This window comes from Anomaloglossus baeobatrachus, unplaced genomic scaffold, assembly GCF_048569485.1.
Source record: "Anomaloglossus baeobatrachus isolate aAnoBae1 unplaced genomic scaffold, aAnoBae1.hap1 Scaffold_599, whole genome shotgun sequence".
NCBI lineage: Eukaryota > Metazoa > Chordata > Amphibia > Anura > Aromobatidae > Anomaloglossus > Anomaloglossus baeobatrachus.
The window spans coordinates 23,858-40,884 of record NW_027444963.1 but is presented as its reverse complement, the minus strand read 5'-3'; the positions used below and the strand labels follow the sequence as shown (position 1 = coordinate 40,884).

The 17,027-nt window shown below is 47.1% G+C and overlaps 8 non-coding genes and 2 pseudogenes across 8 annotated transcripts; all 10 read right to left on the bottom strand.

Annotated features, from left to right (window-relative positions):
- Positions 1 to 1,004: 1,004 nt before the first annotated feature.
- LOC142285379 (U2 spliceosomal RNA) lies at positions 1,005 to 1,195 on the bottom strand. The gene has a single exon (XR_012746775.1). It is a non-coding gene; the product is annotated as a U2 spliceosomal RNA (small nuclear RNA).
- A 1,387-nt stretch (positions 1,196 to 2,582) lies between these two features.
- Positions 2,583 to 2,773, bottom strand: LOC142285378 (U2 spliceosomal RNA). The gene has a single exon (XR_012746774.1). It is a non-coding gene; the product is annotated as a U2 spliceosomal RNA (small nuclear RNA).
- Positions 2,774 to 4,160: 1,387 nt separating this feature from the next.
- Positions 4,161 to 4,365, bottom strand: LOC142285342 (U2 spliceosomal RNA; annotated as a pseudogene).
- Positions 4,366 to 6,055: 1,690 nt separating this feature from the next.
- Positions 6,056 to 6,228, bottom strand: LOC142285341 (U2 spliceosomal RNA; annotated as a pseudogene).
- A 1,387-nt stretch (positions 6,229 to 7,615) lies between these two features.
- Positions 7,616 to 7,806, bottom strand: LOC142285377 (U2 spliceosomal RNA). The gene has a single exon (XR_012746773.1). It is a non-coding gene; the product is annotated as a U2 spliceosomal RNA (small nuclear RNA).
- A 1,387-nt stretch (positions 7,807 to 9,193) lies between these two features.
- Positions 9,194 to 9,384, bottom strand: LOC142285375 (U2 spliceosomal RNA). Its single transcript, XR_012746772.1, has one exon. It is a non-coding gene; the product is annotated as a U2 spliceosomal RNA (small nuclear RNA).
- Positions 9,385 to 10,771: 1,387 nt separating this feature from the next.
- LOC142285374 (U2 spliceosomal RNA) lies at positions 10,772 to 10,962 on the bottom strand. Its single transcript, XR_012746771.1, has one exon. It is a non-coding gene; the product is annotated as a U2 spliceosomal RNA (small nuclear RNA).
- Positions 10,963 to 12,349: 1,387 nt separating this feature from the next.
- Positions 12,350 to 12,540, bottom strand: LOC142285373 (U2 spliceosomal RNA). The gene has a single exon (XR_012746770.1). It is a non-coding gene; the product is annotated as a U2 spliceosomal RNA (small nuclear RNA).
- A 1,390-nt stretch (positions 12,541 to 13,930) lies between these two features.
- LOC142285372 (U2 spliceosomal RNA) lies at positions 13,931 to 14,121 on the bottom strand. Its single transcript, XR_012746769.1, has one exon. It is a non-coding gene; the product is annotated as a U2 spliceosomal RNA (small nuclear RNA).
- A 1,387-nt stretch (positions 14,122 to 15,508) lies between these two features.
- Positions 15,509 to 15,699, bottom strand: LOC142285371 (U2 spliceosomal RNA). Its single transcript, XR_012746768.1, has one exon. It is a non-coding gene; the product is annotated as a U2 spliceosomal RNA (small nuclear RNA).
- Between the last annotated feature and the right edge of the window lie 1,328 nt (positions 15,700 to 17,027).

The window sequence follows — 17,027 nt, the reverse complement described above, 5'->3', positions numbered from 1 at the left end:
CCAAACCCTGCCCTCTGTACCTTTCTCACCACCCGCTTCCCTTCTCCTGTCATCCCCCTACCACCCGGGAAAAAAAGAGATTGCCCCCTCCTTCCACTAGCCCACCCTCCCACCCAAAGAACAACTTCTTCTGCGCAGCTTGTTTTCTAGGCAGCAGCGCTATTGTGATGTCATCGGGGGGCATTGTGACAAGCCGCCAGTGTTCCGTCTCTTCATGTTGTGCACAGTTCAAACGGAAAATACATCAACAGGCAGACTACAGAAAAGCTTACTATCAAAGGTTAGAGGGGGGCTTTCTCAGAGGGCTTTTTACAGTTTTTCTATTCCCAATTAGCCGTTTAAGTGTACTTATTGAAAGTAGTAATTCTTTCATAGGCCGCCCTTTCTTAGTATTTGACGTTCCTTATATTGCGGTATGAGGCTTCGCAGTAGGTTGCAAACATTCATCACCCATGACTGTCCCCAATTGAGCTCAGAAGCTCAATGTCTATCATGACCTCTCTTTTAGAATGTCCAAGAGCAAGCAAACTATTCCTCCAGGAGAGGGCGCCAACAGACTACTAAAGAGATCATCATTACTCAAAGAAAACCCCAAAAACCAATGCATGATAGGAATAAACAGGTAACTTTCTTTGGAGTGGAAGCGGAGAGATCGCACCAGATGCCAATTCTAGATGTTATCACACCTGTGGTCACTGCAGCAGCAGGTGAATCCACTTTGTCCAAAAGGGATCTATTCCATTCAATTGCAAATGATCTAGATAAGACAGAGAACTGCAGCACGGGGACATAGCCGAGTTGGTCAGGTTGAGTGGTGATGAGTTTGCTATTTGGATGAATAAAGAAAGTCAAAAGTGTGAAAGATAAAAAACAAAAGGAGGAAGTGTGAAAAGTGAATGGGCCAAATTGAGGTGCATATGAAGACGTATGCTTTCTTCCAATTCATTAAATCGGGCTAATATGAATCAGGTGAATTGAGTTCTGCTTTTGGAAACTGGGTTAAGAAGGGGTGCACCGTTCCTGGAGGTACTGCAATACCAGGTCAATGCGTGGAGTGGACAGAGCAAGCTCTTTTTCCATCTCCCTGTTCTAAAAATCCATTTAATATATGGTCCCCAGATAGGGGACGTATCAGATATTAAACTGATAAGAACAGATACTACACTTGATCTTAGCCAAAAGGCCGAGAAGCGATAACCAGAATTGGTTTGGGCCTCGAGTGGCACCCTGGCCTATGCCGGACACATCTTAGGGAGAGAGAGCGAGAGGGAGACAAACCCACGCCTACACAAGACATTTTGTCACCCAAGCCAACCCTTGAAAAGGCTGCTTTGCAGAGCCAAAACAAGAAGAATGGTGCGTTTTGCAGCCGCCGCCCACTGCAATGAATCTGAATAACTCCTCCTTTAGGGCGCAAGCAACTCCCCTCCCCCTTGCAGTCTTTCCAATTCACGATACAAAAAGACGGACAGGACAGGTTGCCTGACTTTCCGTCACTGCCACCCTTTGCCATCCTTACCCGTAGAAAGCCCTTTCATCATCCCCAAACCCTAATCTTTTCCCTTTCCTTCCCAGCCCCCAAACCCTGCCCTCTGTACCTTTCTCACCACCCGCTTCCCTTCTCCTGTCATCCCCCTACCACCCGGGAAAAAAAGAGATTGCCCCCTCCTTCCACTAGCCCACCCTCCCACCCAAAGAACAACTTCTTCTGCGCAGCTTGTTTTCTAGGCAGCAGCGCTATTGTGATGTCATCGGGGGGCATTGTGACAAGCCGCCAGTGTTCCGTCTCTTCATGTTGTGCACAGTTCAAACGGAAAATACATCAACAGGCAGACTACAGAAAAGCTTACTATCAAAGGTTAGAGGGGGGCTTTCTCAGAGGGCTTTTTACAGTTTTTCTATTCCCAATTAGCCGTTTAAGTGTACTTATTGAAAGTAGTAATTCTTTCATAGGCCGCCCTTTCTTAGTATTTGACGTTCCTTATATTGCGGTATGAGGCTTCGCAGTAGGTTGCAAACATTCATCACCCATGACTGTCCCCAATTGAGCTCAGAAGCTCAATGTCTATCATGACCTCTCTTTTAGAATGTCCAAGAGCAAGCAAACTATTCCTCCAGGAGAGGGCGCCAACAGACTACTAAAGAGATCATCATTACTCAAAGAAAACCCCAAAAACCAATGCATGATAGGAATAAACAGGTAACTTTCTTTGGAGTGGAAGCGGAGAGATCGCACCAGATGCCAATTCTAGATGTTATCACACCTGTGGTCACTGCAGCAGCAGGTGAATCCACTTTGTCCAAAAGGGATCTATTCCATTCAATTGCAAATGATCTAGATAAGACAGAGAACTGCAGCACGGGGACATAGCCGAGTTGGTCAGGTTGAGTGGTGATGAGTTTGCTATTTGGATGAATAAAGAAAGTCAAAAGTGTGAAAGATAAAAAACAAAAGGAGGAAGTGTGAAAAGTGAATGGGCCAAATTGAGGTGCATATGAAGACGTATGCTTTCTTCCAATTCATTAAATCGGGCTAATATGAATCAGGTGAATTGAGTTCTGCTTTTGGAAACTGGGTTAAGAAGGGGTGCACCGTTCCTGGAGGTACTGCAATACCAGGTCAATGCGTGGAGTGGACAGAGCAAGCTCTTTTTCCATCTCCCTGTTCTAAAAATCCATTTAATATATGGTCCCCAGATAGGGGACGTATCAGATATTAAACTGATAAGAACAGATACTACACTTGATCTTAGCCAAAAGGCCGAGAAGCGATAACCAGAATTGGTTTGGGCCTCGAGTGGCACCCTGGCCTATGCCGGACACATCTTAGGGAGAGAGAGCGAGAGGGAGACAAACCCACGCCTACACAAGACATTTTGTCACCCAAGCCAACCCTTGAAAAGGCTGCTTTGCAGAGCCAAAACAAGAAGAATGGTGCGTTTTGCAGCCGCCGCCCACTGCAATGAATCTGAATAACTCCTCCTTTAGGGCGCAAGCAACTCCCCTCCCCCTTGCAGTCTTTCCAATTCACGATACAAAAAGACGGACAGGACAGGTTGCCTGACTTTCCGTCACTGCCACCCTTTGCCATCCTTACCCGTAGAAAGCCCTTTCATCATCCCCAAACCCTAATCTTTTCCCTTTCCTTCCCAGCCCCCAAACCCTGCCCTCTGTACCTTTCTCACCACCCGCTTCCCTTCTCCTGTCATCCCCCTACCACCCGGGAAAAAAAGAGATTGCCCCCTCCTTCCACTAGCCCACCCTCCCACCCAAAGAACAACTTCTTCTGCGCAGCTTGTTTTCTAGGCAGCAGCGCTATTGTGATGTCATCGGGGGGCATTGTGACAAGCCGCCAGTGTTCCGTCTCTTCATGTTGTGCACAGTTCAAACGGAAAATACATCAACAGGCAGACTACAGAAAAGCTTACTATCAAAGGTTAGAGGGGGGCTTTCTCAGAGGGCTTTTTACAGTTTTTCTATTCCCAATTAGCCGTTTAAGTGTACTTATTGAAAGTAGTAATTCTTTCATAGGCCGCCCTTTCTTAGTATTTGACGTTCCTTATATTGCGGTATGAGGCTTCGCAGTAGGTTGCAAACATTCATCACCCATGACTGTCCCCAATTGAGCTCAGAAGCTCAATGTCTATCATGACCTCTCTTTTAGAATGTCCAAGAGCAAGCAAACTATTCCTCCAGGAGAGGGCGCCAACAGACTACTAAAGAGATCATCATTACTCAAAGAAAACCCCAAAAACCAATGCATGATAGGAATAAACAGGTAACTTTCTTTGGAGTGGAAGCGGAGAGATCGCACCAGATGCCAATTCTAGATGTTATCACACCTGTGGTCACTGCAGCAGCAGGTGAATCCACTTTGTCCAAAAGGGATCTATTCCATTCAATTGCAAATGATCTAGATAAGACAGAGAACTGCAGCACGGGGACATAGCCGAGTTGGTCAGGTTGAGTGGTGATGAGTTTGCTATTTGGATGAATAAAGAAAGTCAAAAGTGTGAAAGATAAAAAACAAAAGGAGGAAGTGTGAAAAGTGAATGGGCCAAATTGAGGTGCATATGAAGACGTATGCTTTCTTCCAATTCATTAAATCGGGCTAATATGAATCAGGTGAATTGAGTTCTGCTTTTGGAAACTGGGTTAAGAAGGGGTGCACCGTTCCTGGAGGTACTGCAATACCAGGTCAATGCGTGGAGTGGACAGAGCAAGCTCTTTTTCCATCTCCCTGTTCTAAAAATCCATTTAATATATGGTCCCCAGATAGGGGACGTATCAGATATTAAACTGATAAGAACAGATTTTTTGATTTAACAGCATCTTTATTATCATGCACTACTCACAAAAAGGTAACAAACCGTGTACAGTGCCGCAGCCCCGTACACACAGAAATATACAATCCTTCTTACATAGCCATAGAGTACGACGCACTAAACTATACATCACGCTCCTATGCTTATCCATAACACTCAAGCTGAAAGAAAAAGTTAGACAATAAATAACGACGAACCGGCGATTGGGGGATGGGGGTAGGGGAAAAGGGGGATAGGGTGGGGAAATCACAGGCCCGAAGCTTTATTGAAAGACGCACATAACGGGAAAAGGAGGGAGGGGGCATGGAAGAGGTCTAAACCTCCTCCTCGGCGCTGTCGTCCGGACTGTCCATGATGGAATAGTCTCTGAGCAGGCTGTGGATCAGCCTGCGGCAATCCTGGATAGACATCCTCTCCCTCTTCAAGATGAGCCGGTTCCTGGCGACCCAAATAGCGTCCTTAAAGCAGTTCATAAGGCGCCAAGCCTCCTGGATGGCTCCAACGGTGTGAGTCCCAGGGAAGAGTCCATAAAGTACGGAATGGTACGATAGGCTCCCTCTGGGGACGGAGTTCCTCAGGTCATCCTCCAGGGCAACCAACAGGCGCTGTGCGAAACGGCAGTCCCAAAAGGCGTGCAGCGATGTTTCCTCCACGAAGGGGCACCTTGGGCAGTACCGGGTTTTGCACAGGTTCCGGGCGTGCATGAATGACCGGACGGGCAGTCCGCCCTGTATCGCCATCCATGACAAGTCCTTGTGCCCGTTGGTCAATCCAGCCGATGACACGTTTGTCCAAACAGTCTCCAGTGTGTCGTGATGAAGTCCTGGAATGTTCTCCATTTCGTCCTTGGCTCTGATGAGTTTGTGGATAGTCTTTGGCTTCCACAAATCAGGCTTGAGTCCCTCCAGTTGGTGTTCCCTCACAAACCGAACCACGTCTCCGTAGAACCATGGCGCCGTCCAGTTGTAGGGGAAGGAGCTGTCCCACTTGTCCCAGCCTAACCGTCTCCAAAGGGGGAGCAGGAAGAAGCGAGACATGGACTCACCCGCGGAACCTCTCTTGACTCGCAGAGTTCGGCGAACGCAGTCACATACGAAGGAGGATCGCAGGAGGGTGGGGATATCGGGTACGCCCTTCCCACCCTTGCGAGGATCCTTGTACATGATGCTCCGCTTTACTCTGTCCATCTTGGATCCCCAGACAAAACGAAACACCGTCCTGGTAATGGCCCTGCACACGGTGGCAAGGGGGGGCCAGGCCTGGGCCGTGTACTGCAGCACGGGCAGTACCTCGTTACGCAGGACCAGTGCTTTGCCCTCACAGGTGAGGCGTCTGAGGCTCCACAGACCGATCCGTTGGGTGATCTTGGTCAAGCGTTCCTCCCAGGACTTGAGGGCTGCTCCTTCCTTCCCGAACCAGACTCCAAGAACCTTGATGAAATCCGGCTGGATGCTGAAAGGGAAGGGGGCGGAAGAGGCCGGCTGCCAGTCCCCGAAGAGCATGGCTTCCGACTTCCCGCAGTTGACTTTGGCTCCCGAAGCCCGTCCGAAGGTCTCACAGGTCTGGACGAGGGTGTCGACTGAGCGCCGGTCCGCGCAGAAGACGGTCACGTCGTCCATGTAGAGCGAGCACTTGACCTCGAAGCGTTCTGGTCCTGGTGCGGTGATCCCTCTGATCTCTCCATTCCGCCGGATAGCCTCTGCAAAGAGTTCTATAACACAAACAAAAAGAAGAGGTGACAGAGGACAGGTCAATGCGTGGAGTGGACAGAGCAAGCTCTTTTTCCATCTCCCTGTTCTAAAAATCCATTTAATATATGGTCCCCAGATAGGGGACGTATCAGATATTAAACTGATAAGAACAGATACTACACTTGATCTTAGCCAAAAGGCCGAGAAGCGATAACCAGAATTGGTTTGGGCCTCGAGTGGCACCCTGGCCTATGCCGGACACATCTTAGGGAGAGAGAGCGAGAGGGAGACAAACCCACGCCTACACAAGACATTTTGTCACCCAAGCCAACCCTTGAAAAGGCTGCTTTGCAGAGCCAAAACAAGAAGAATGGTGCGTTTTGCAGCCGCCGCCCACTGCAATGAATCTGAATAACTCCTCCTTTAGGGCGCAAGCAACTCCCCTCCCCCTTGCAGTCTTTCCAATTCACGATACAAAAAGACGGACAGGACAGGTTGCCTGACTTTCCGTCACTGCCACCCTTTGCCATCCTTACCCGTAGAAAGCCCTTTCATCATCCCCAAACCCTAATCTTTTCCCTTTCCTTCCCAGCCCCCAAACCCTGCCCTCTGTACCTTTCTCACCACCCGCTTCCCTTCTCCTGTCATCCCCCTACCACCCGGGAAAAAAAGAGATTGCCCCCTCCTTCCACTAGCCCACCCTCCCACCCAAAGAACAACTTCTTCTGCGCAGCTTGTTTTCTAGGCAGCAGCGCTATTGTGATGTCATCGGGGGGCATTGTGACAAGCCGCCAGTGTTCCGTCTCTTCATGTTGTGCACAGTTCAAACGGAAAATACATCAACAGGCAGACTACAGAAAAGCTTACTATCAAAGGTTAGAGGGGGGCTTTCTCAGAGGGCTTTTTACAGTTTTTCTATTCCCAATTAGCCGTTTAAGTGTACTTATTGAAAGTAGTAATTCTTTCATAGGCCGCCCTTTCTTAGTATTTGACGTTCCTTATATTGCGGTATGAGGCTTCGCAGTAGGTTGCAAACATTCATCACCCATGACTGTCCCCAATTGAGCTCAGAAGCTCAATGTCTATCATGACCTCTCTTTTAGAATGTCCAAGAGCAAGCAAACTATTCCTCCAGGAGAGGGCGCCAACAGACTACTAAAGAGATCATCATTACTCAAAGAAAACCCCAAAAACCAATGCATGATAGGAATAAACAGGTAACTTTCTTTGGAGTGGAAGCGGAGAGATCGCACCAGATGCCAATTCTAGATGTTATCACACCTGTGGTCACTGCAGCAGCAGGTGAATCCACTTTGTCCAAAAGGGATCTATTCCATTCAATTGCAAATGATCTAGATAAGACAGAGAACTGCAGCACGGGGACATAGCCGAGTTGGTCAGGTTGAGTGGTGATGAGTTTGCTATTTGGATGAATAAAGAAAGTCAAAAGTGTGAAAGATAAAAAACAAAAGGAGGAAGTGTGAAAAGTGAATGGGCCAAATTGAGGTGCATATGAAGACGTATGCTTTCTTCCAATTCATTAAATCGGGCTAATATGAATCAGGTGAATTGAGTTCTGCTTTTGGAAACTGGGTTAAGAAGGGGTGCACCGTTCCTGGAGGTACTGCAATACCAGGTCAATGCGTGGAGTGGACAGAGCAAGCTCTTTTTCCATCTCCCTGTTCTAAAAATCCATTTAATATATGGTCCCCAGATAGGGGACGTATCAGATATTAAACTGATAAGAACAGATACTACACTTGATCTTAGCCAAAAGGCCGAGAAGCGATAACCAGAATTGGTTTGGGCCTCGAGTGGCACCCTGGCCTATGCCGGACACATCTTAGGGAGAGAGAGCGAGAGGGAGACAAACCCACGCCTACACAAGACATTTTGTCACCCAAGCCAACCCTTGAAAAGGCTGCTTTGCAGAGCCAAAACAAGAAGAATGGTGCGTTTTGCAGCCGCCGCCCACTGCAATGAATCTGAATAACTCCTCCTTTAGGGCGCAAGCAACTCCCCTCCCCCTTGCAGTCTTTCCAATTCACGATACAAAAAGACGGACAGGACAGGTTGCCTGACTTTCCGTCACTGCCACCCTTTGCCATCCTTACCCGTAGAAAGCCCTTTCATCATCCCCAAACCCTAATCTTTTCCCTTTCCTTCCCAGCCCCCAAACCCTGCCCTCTGTACCTTTCTCACCACCCGCTTCCCTTCTCCTGTCATCCCCCTACCACCCGGGAAAAAAAGAGATTGCCCCCTCCTTCCACTAGCCCACCCTCCCACCCAAAGAACAACTTCTTCTGCGCAGCTTGTTTTCTAGGCAGCAGCGCTATTGTGATGTCATCGGGGGGCATTGTGACAAGCCGCCAGTGTTCCGTCTCTTCATGTTGTGCACAGTTCAAACGGAAAATACATCAACAGGCAGACTACAGAAAAGCTTACTATCAAAGGTTAGAGGGGGGCTTTCTCAGAGGGCTTTTTACAGTTTTTCTATTCCCAATTAGCCGTTTAAGTGTACTTATTGAAAGTAGTAATTCTTTCATAGGCCGCCCTTTCTTAGTATTTGACGTTCCTTATATTGCGGTATGAGGCTTCGCAGTAGGTTGCAAACATTCATCACCCATGACTGTCCCCAATTGAGCTCAGAAGCTCAATGTCTATCATGACCTCTCTTTTAGAATGTCCAAGAGCAAGCAAACTATTCCTCCAGGAGAGGGCGCCAACAGACTACTAAAGAGATCATCATTACTCAAAGAAAACCCCAAAAACCAATGCATGATAGGAATAAACAGGTAACTTTCTTTGGAGTGGAAGCGGAGAGATCGCACCAGATGCCAATTCTAGATGTTATCACACCTGTGGTCACTGCAGCAGCAGGTGAATCCACTTTGTCCAAAAGGGATCTATTCCATTCAATTGCAAATGATCTAGATAAGACAGAGAACTGCAGCACGGGGACATAGCCGAGTTGGTCAGGTTGAGTGGTGATGAGTTTGCTATTTGGATGAATAAAGAAAGTCAAAAGTGTGAAAGATAAAAAACAAAAGGAGGAAGTGTGAAAAGTGAATGGGCCAAATTGAGGTGCATATGAAGACGTATGCTTTCTTCCAATTCATTAAATCGGGCTAATATGAATCAGGTGAATTGAGTTCTGCTTTTGGAAACTGGGTTAAGAAGGGGTGCACCGTTCCTGGAGGTACTGCAATACCAGGTCAATGCGTGGAGTGGACAGAGCAAGCTCTTTTTCCATCTCCCTGTTCTAAAAATCCATTTAATATATGGTCCCCAGATAGGGGACGTATCAGATATTAAACTGATAAGAACAGATACTACACTTGATCTTAGCCAAAAGGCCGAGAAGCGATAACCAGAATTGGTTTGGGCCTCGAGTGGCACCCTGGCCTATGCCGGACACATCTTAGGGAGAGAGAGCGAGAGGGAGACAAACCCACGCCTACACAAGACATTTTGTCACCCAAGCCAACCCTTGAAAAGGCTGCTTTGCAGAGCCAAAACAAGAAGAATGGTGCGTTTTGCAGCCGCCGCCCACTGCAATGAATCTGAATAACTCCTCCTTTAGGGCGCAAGCAACTCCCCTCCCCCTTGCAGTCTTTCCAATTCACGATACAAAAAGACGGACAGGACAGGTTGCCTGACTTTCCGTCACTGCCACCCTTTGCCATCCTTACCCGTAGAAAGCCCTTTCATCATCCCCAAACCCTAATCTTTTCCCTTTCCTTCCCAGCCCCCAAACCCTGCCCTCTGTACCTTTCTCACCACCCGCTTCCCTTCTCCTGTCATCCCCCTACCACCCGGGAAAAAAAGAGATTGCCCCCTCCTTCCACTAGCCCACCCTCCCACCCAAAGAACAACTTCTTCTGCGCAGCTTGTTTTCTAGGCAGCAGCGCTATTGTGATGTCATCGGGGGGCATTGTGACAAGCCGCCAGTGTTCCGTCTCTTCATGTTGTGCACAGTTCAAACGGAAAATACATCAACAGGCAGACTACAGAAAAGCTTACTATCAAAGGTTAGAGGGGGGCTTTCTCAGAGGGCTTTTTACAGTTTTTCTATTCCCAATTAGCCGTTTAAGTGTACTTATTGAAAGTAGTAATTCTTTCATAGGCCGCCCTTTCTTAGTATTTGACGTTCCTTATATTGCGGTATGAGGCTTCGCAGTAGGTTGCAAACATTCATCACCCATGACTGTCCCCAATTGAGCTCAGAAGCTCAATGTCTATCATGACCTCTCTTTTAGAATGTCCAAGAGCAAGCAAACTATTCCTCCAGGAGAGGGCGCCAACAGACTACTAAAGAGATCATCATTACTCAAAGAAAACCCCAAAAACCAATGCATGATAGGAATAAACAGGTAACTTTCTTTGGAGTGGAAGCGGAGAGATCGCACCAGATGCCAATTCTAGATGTTATCACACCTGTGGTCACTGCAGCAGCAGGTGAATCCACTTTGTCCAAAAGGGATCTATTCCATTCAATTGCAAATGATCTAGATAAGACAGAGAACTGCAGCACGGGGACATAGCCGAGTTGGTCAGGTTGAGTGGTGATGAGTTTGCTATTTGGATGAATAAAGAAAGTCAAAAGTGTGAAAGATAAAAAACAAAAGGAGGAAGTGTGAAAAGTGAATGGGCCAAATTGAGGTGCATATGAAGACGTATGCTTTCTTCCAATTCATTAAATCGGGCTAATATGAATCAGGTGAATTGAGTTCTGCTTTTGGAAACTGGGTTAAGAAGGGGTGCACCGTTCCTGGAGGTACTGCAATACCAGGTCAATGCGTGGAGTGGACAGAGCAAGCTCTTTTTCCATCTCCCTGTTCTAAAAATCCATTTAATATATGGTCCCCAGATAGGGGACGTATCAGATATTAAACTGATAAGAACAGATACTACACTTGATCTTAGCCAAAAGGCCGAGAAGCGATAACCAGAATTGGTTTGGGCCTCGAGTGGCACCCTGGCCTATGCCGGACACATCTTAGGGAGAGAGAGCGAGAGGGAGACAAACCCACGCCTACACAAGACATTTTGTCACCCAAGCCAACCCTTGAAAAGGCTGCTTTGCAGAGCCAAAACAAGAAGAATGGTGCGTTTTGCAGCCGCCGCCCACTGCAATGAATCTGAATAACTCCTCCTTTAGGGCGCAAGCAACTCCCCTCCCCCTTGCAGTCTTTCCAATTCACGATACAAAAAGACGGACAGGACAGGTTGCCTGACTTTCCGTCACTGCCACCCTTTGCCATCCTTACCCGTAGAAAGCCCTTTCATCATCCCCAAACCCTAATCTTTTCCCTTTCCTTCCCAGCCCCCAAACCCTGCCCTCTGTACCTTTCTCACCACCCGCTTCCCTTCTCCTGTCATCCCCCTACCACCCGGGAAAAAAAGAGATTGCCCCCTCCTTCCACTAGCCCACCCTCCCACCCAAAGAACAACTTCTTCTGCGCAGCTTGTTTTCTAGGCAGCAGCGCTATTGTGATGTCATCGGGGGGCATTGTGACAAGCCGCCAGTGTTCCGTCTCTTCATGTTGTGCACAGTTCAAACGGAAAATACATCAACAGGCAGACTACAGAAAAGCTTACTATCAAAGGTTAGAGGGGGGCTTTCTCAGAGGGCTTTTTACAGTTTTTCTATTCCCAATTAGCCGTTTAAGTGTACTTATTGAAAGTAGTAATTCTTTCATAGGCCGCCCTTTCTTAGTATTTGACGTTCCTTATATTGCGGTATGAGGCTTCGCAGTAGGTTGCAAACATTCATCACCCATGACTGTCCCCAATTGAGCTCAGAAGCTCAATGTCTATCATGACCTCTCTTTTAGAATGTCCAAGAGCAAGCAAACTATTCCTCCAGGAGAGGGCGCCAACAGACTACTAAAGAGATCATCATTACTCAAAGAAAACCCCAAAAACCAATGCATGATAGGAATAAACAGGTAACTTTCTTTGGAGTGGAAGCGGAGAGATCGCACCAGATGCCAATTCTAGATGTTATCACACCTGTGGTCACTGCAGCAGCAGGTGAATCCACTTTGTCCAAAAGGGATCTATTCCATTCAATTGCAAATGATCTAGATAAGACAGAGAACTGCAGCACGGGGACATAGCCGAGTTGGTCAGGTTGAGTGGTGATGAGTTTGCTATTTGGATGAATAAAGAAAGTCAAAAGTGTGAAAGATAAAAAACAAAAGGAGGAAGTGTGAAAAGTGAATGGGCCAAATTGAGGTGCATATGAAGACGTATGCTTTCTTCCAATTCATTAAATCGGGCTAATATGAATCAGGTGAATTGAGTTCTGCTTTTGGAAACTGGGTTAAGAAGGGGTGCACCGTTCCTGGAGGTACTGCAATACCAGGTCAATGCGTGGAGTGGACAGAGCAAGCTCTTTTTCCATCTCCCTGTTCTAAAAATCCATTTAATATATGGTCCCCAGATAGGGGACGTATCAGATATTAAACTGATAAGAACAGATACTACACTTGATCTTAGCCAAAAGGCCGAGAAGCGATAACCAGAATTGGTTTGGGCCTCGAGTGGCACCCTGGCCTATGCCGGACACATCTTAGGGAGAGAGAGCGAGAGGGAGACAAACCCACGCCTACACAAGACATTTTGTCACCCAAGCCAACCCTTGAAAAGGCTGCTTTGCAGAGCCAAAACAAGAAGAATGGTGCGTTTTGCAGCCGCCGCCCACTGCAATGAATCTGAATAACTCCTCCTTTAGGGCGCAAGCAACTCCCCTCCCCCTTGCAGTCTTTCCAATTCACGATACAAAAAGACGGACAGGACAGGTTGCCTGACTTTCCGTCACTGCCACCCTTTGCCATCCTTACCCGTAGAAAGCCCTTTCATCATCCCCAAACCCTAATCTTTTCCCTTTCCTTCCCAGCCCCCAAACCCTGCCCTCTGTACCTTTCTCACCACCCGCTTCCCTTCTCCTGTCATCCCCCTACCACCCGGGAAAAAAAGAGATTGCCCCCTCCTTCCACTAGCCCACCCTCCCACCCAAAGAACAACTTCTTCTGCGCAGCTTGTTTTCTAGGCAGCAGCGCTATTGTGATGTCATCGGGGGGCATTGTGACAAGCCGCCAGTGTTCCGTCTCTTCATGTTGTGCACAGTTCAAACGGAAAATACATCAACAGGCAGACTACAGAAAAGCTTACTATCAAAGGTTAGAGGGGGGCTTTCTCAGAGGGCTTTTTACAGTTTTTCTATTCCCAATTAGCCGTTTAAGTGTACTTATTGAAAGTAGTAATTCTTTCATAGGCCGCCCTTTCTTAGTATTTGACGTTCCTTATATTGCGGTATGAGGCTTCGCAGTAGGTTGCAAACATTCATCACCCATGACTGTCCCCAATTGAGCTCAGAAGCTCAATGTCTATCATGACCTCTCTTTTAGAATGTCCAAGAGCAAGCAAACTATTCCTCCAGGAGAGACTACTAAAGAGATCATCATTACTCAAAGAAAACCCCAAAAACCAATGCATGATAGGAATAAACAGGTAACTTTCTTTGGAGTGGAAGCGGAGAGATCGCACCAGATGCCAATTCTAGATGTTATCACACCTGTGGTCACTGCAGCAGCAGGTGAATCCACTTTGTCCAAAAGGGATCTATTCCATTCAATTGCAAATGATCTAGATAAGACAGAGAACTGCAGCACGGGGACATAGCCGAGTTGGTCAGGTTGAGTGGTGATGAGTTTGCTATTTGGATGAATAAAGAAAGTCAAAAGTGTGAAAGATAAAAAACAAAAGGAGGAAGTGTGAAAAGTGAATGGGCCAAATTGAGGTGCATATGAAGACGTATGCTTTCTTCCAATTCATTAAATCGGGCTAATATGAATCGGCTAATATGAATCAGGTGAATTGAGTTCTGCTTTTGGAAACTGGGTTAAGAAGGGGTGCACCGTTCCTGGAGGTACTGCAATACCAGGTCAATGCGTGGAGTGGACAGAGCAAGCTCTTTTTCCATCTCCCTGTTCTAAAAATCCATTTAATATATGGTCCCCAGATAGGGGACGTATCAGATATTAAACTGATAAGAACAGATACTACACTTGATCTTAGCCAAAAGGCCGAGAAGCGATAACCAGAATTGGTTTGGGCCTCGAGTGGCACCCTGGCCTATGCCGGACACATCTTAGGGAGAGAGAGCGAGAGGGAGACAAACCCACGCCTACACAAGACATTTTGTCACCCAAGCCAACCCTTGAAAAGGCTGCTTTGCAGAGCCAAAACAAGAAGAATGGTGCGTTTTGCAGCCGCCGCCCACTGCAATGAATCTGAATAACTCCTCCTTTAGGGCGCAAGCAACTCCCCTCCCCCTTGCAGTCTTTCCAATTCACGATACAAAAAGACGGACAGGACAGGTTGCCTGACTTTCCGTCACTGCCACCCTTTGCCATCCTTACCCGTAGAAAGCCCTTTCATCATCCCCAAACCCTAATCTTTTCCCTTTCCTTCCCAGCCCCCAAACCCTGCCCTCTGTACCTTTCTCACCACCCGCTTCCCTTCTCCTGTCATCCCCCTACCACCCGGGAAAAAAAGAGATTGCCCCCTCCTTCCACTAGCCCACCCTCCCACCCAAAGAACAACTTCTTCTGCGCAGCTTGTTTTCTAGGCAGCAGCGCTATTGTGATGTCATCGGGGGGCATTGTGACAAGCCGCCAGTGTTCCGTCTCTTCATGTTGTGCACAGTTCAAACGGAAAATACATCAACAGGCAGACTACAGAAAAGCTTACTATCAAAGGTTAGAGGGGGGCTTTCTCAGAGGGCTTTTTACAGTTTTTCTATTCCCAATTAGCCGTTTAAGTGTACTTATTGAAAGTAGTAATTCTTTCATAGGCCGCCCTTTCTTAGTATTTGACGTTCCTTATATTGCGGTATGAGGCTTCGCAGTAGGTTGCAAACATTCATCACCCATGACTGTCCCCAATTGAGCTCAGAAGCTCAATGTCTATCATGACCTCTCTTTTAGAATGTCCAAGAGCAAGCAAACTATTCCTCCAGGAGAGGGCGCCAACAGACTACTAAAGAGATCATCATTACTCAAAGAAAACCCCAAAAACCAATGCATGATAGGAATAAACAGGTAACTTTCTTTGGAGTGGAAGCGGAGAGATCGCACCAGATGCCAATTCTAGATGTTATCACACCTGTGGTCACTGCAGCAGCAGGTGAATCCACTTTGTCCAAAAGGGATCTATTCCATTCAATTGCAAATGATCTAGATAAGACAGAGAACTGCAGCACGGGGACATAGCCGAGTTGGTCAGGTTGAGTGGTGATGAGTTTGCTATTTGGATGAATAAAGAAAGTCAAAAGTGTGAAAGATAAAAAACAAAAGGAGGAAGTGTGAAAAGTGAATGGGCCAAATTGAGGTGCATATGAAGACGTATGCTTTCTTCCAATTCATTAAATCGGGCTAATATGAATCAGGTGAATTGAGTTCTGCTTTTGGAAACTGGGTTAAGAAGGGGTGCACCGTTCCTGGAGGTACTGCAATACCAGGTCAATGCGTGGAGTGGACAGAGCAAGCTCTTTTTCCATCTCCCTGTTCTAAAAATCCATTTAATATATGGTCCCCAGATAGGGGACGTATCAGATATTAAACTGATAAGAACAGATACTACACTTGATCTTAGCCAAAAGGCCGAGAAGCGATAACCAGAATTGGTTTGGGCCTCGAGTGGCACCCTGGCCTATGCCGGACACATCTTAGGGAGAGAGAGCGAGAGGGAGACAAACCCACGCCTACACAAGACATTTTGTCACCCAAGCCAACCCTTGAAAAGGCTGCTTTGCAGAGCCAAAACAAGAAGAATGGTGCGTTTTGCAGCCGCCGCCCACTGCAATGAATCTGAATAACTCCTCCTTTAGGGCGCAAGCAACTCCCCTCCCCCTTGCAGTCTTTCCAATTCACGATACAAAAAGACGGACAGGACAGGTTGCCTGACTTTCCGTCACTGCCACCCTTTGCCATCCTTACCCGTAGAAAGCCCTTTCATCATCCCCAAACCCTAATCTTTTCCCTTTCCTTCCCAGCCCCCAAACCCTGCCCTCTGTACCTTTCTCACCACCCGCTTCCCTTCTCCTGTCATCCCCCTACCACCCGGGAAAAAAAGAGATTGCCCCCTCCTTCCACTAGCCCACCCTCCCACCCAAAGAACAACTTCTTCTGCGCAGCTTGTTTTCTAGGCAGCAGCGCTATTGTGATGTCATCGGGGGGCATTGTGACAAGCCGCCAGTGTTCCGTCTCTTCATGTTGTGCACAGTTCAAACGGAAAATACATCAACAGGCAGACTACAGAAAAGCTTACTATCAAAGGTTAGAGGGGGGCTTTCTCAGAGGGCTTTTTACAGTTTTTCTATTCCCAATTAGCCGTTTAAGTGTACTTATTGAAAGTAGTAATTCTTTCATAGGCCGCCCTTTCTTAGTATTTGACGTTCCTTATATTGCGGTATGAGGCTTCGCAGTAGGTTGCAAACATTCATCACCCATGACTGTCCCCAATTGAGCTCAGAAGCTCAATGTCTATCATGACCTCTCTTTTAGAATGTCCAAGAGCAAGCAAACTATTCCTCCAGGAGAGGGCGCCAACAGACTACTAAAGAGATCATCATTACTCAAAGAAAACCCCAAAAACCAATGCATGATAGGAATAAACAGGTAACTTTCTTTGGAGTGGAAGCGGAGAGATCGCACCAGATGCCAATTCTAGATGTTATCACACCTGTGGTCACTGCAGCAGCAGGTGAATCCACTTTGTCCAAAAGGGATCTATTCCATTCAATTGCAAATGATCTAGATAAGACAGAGAACTGCAGCACGGGGACATAGCCGAGTTGGTCAGGTTGAGTGGTGATGAGTTTGCTATTTGGATGAATAAAGAAAGTCAAAAGTGTGAAAGATAAAAAACAAAAGGAGGAAGTGTGAAAAGTGAATGGGCCAAATTGAGGTGCATATGAAGACGTATGCTTTCTTCCAATTCA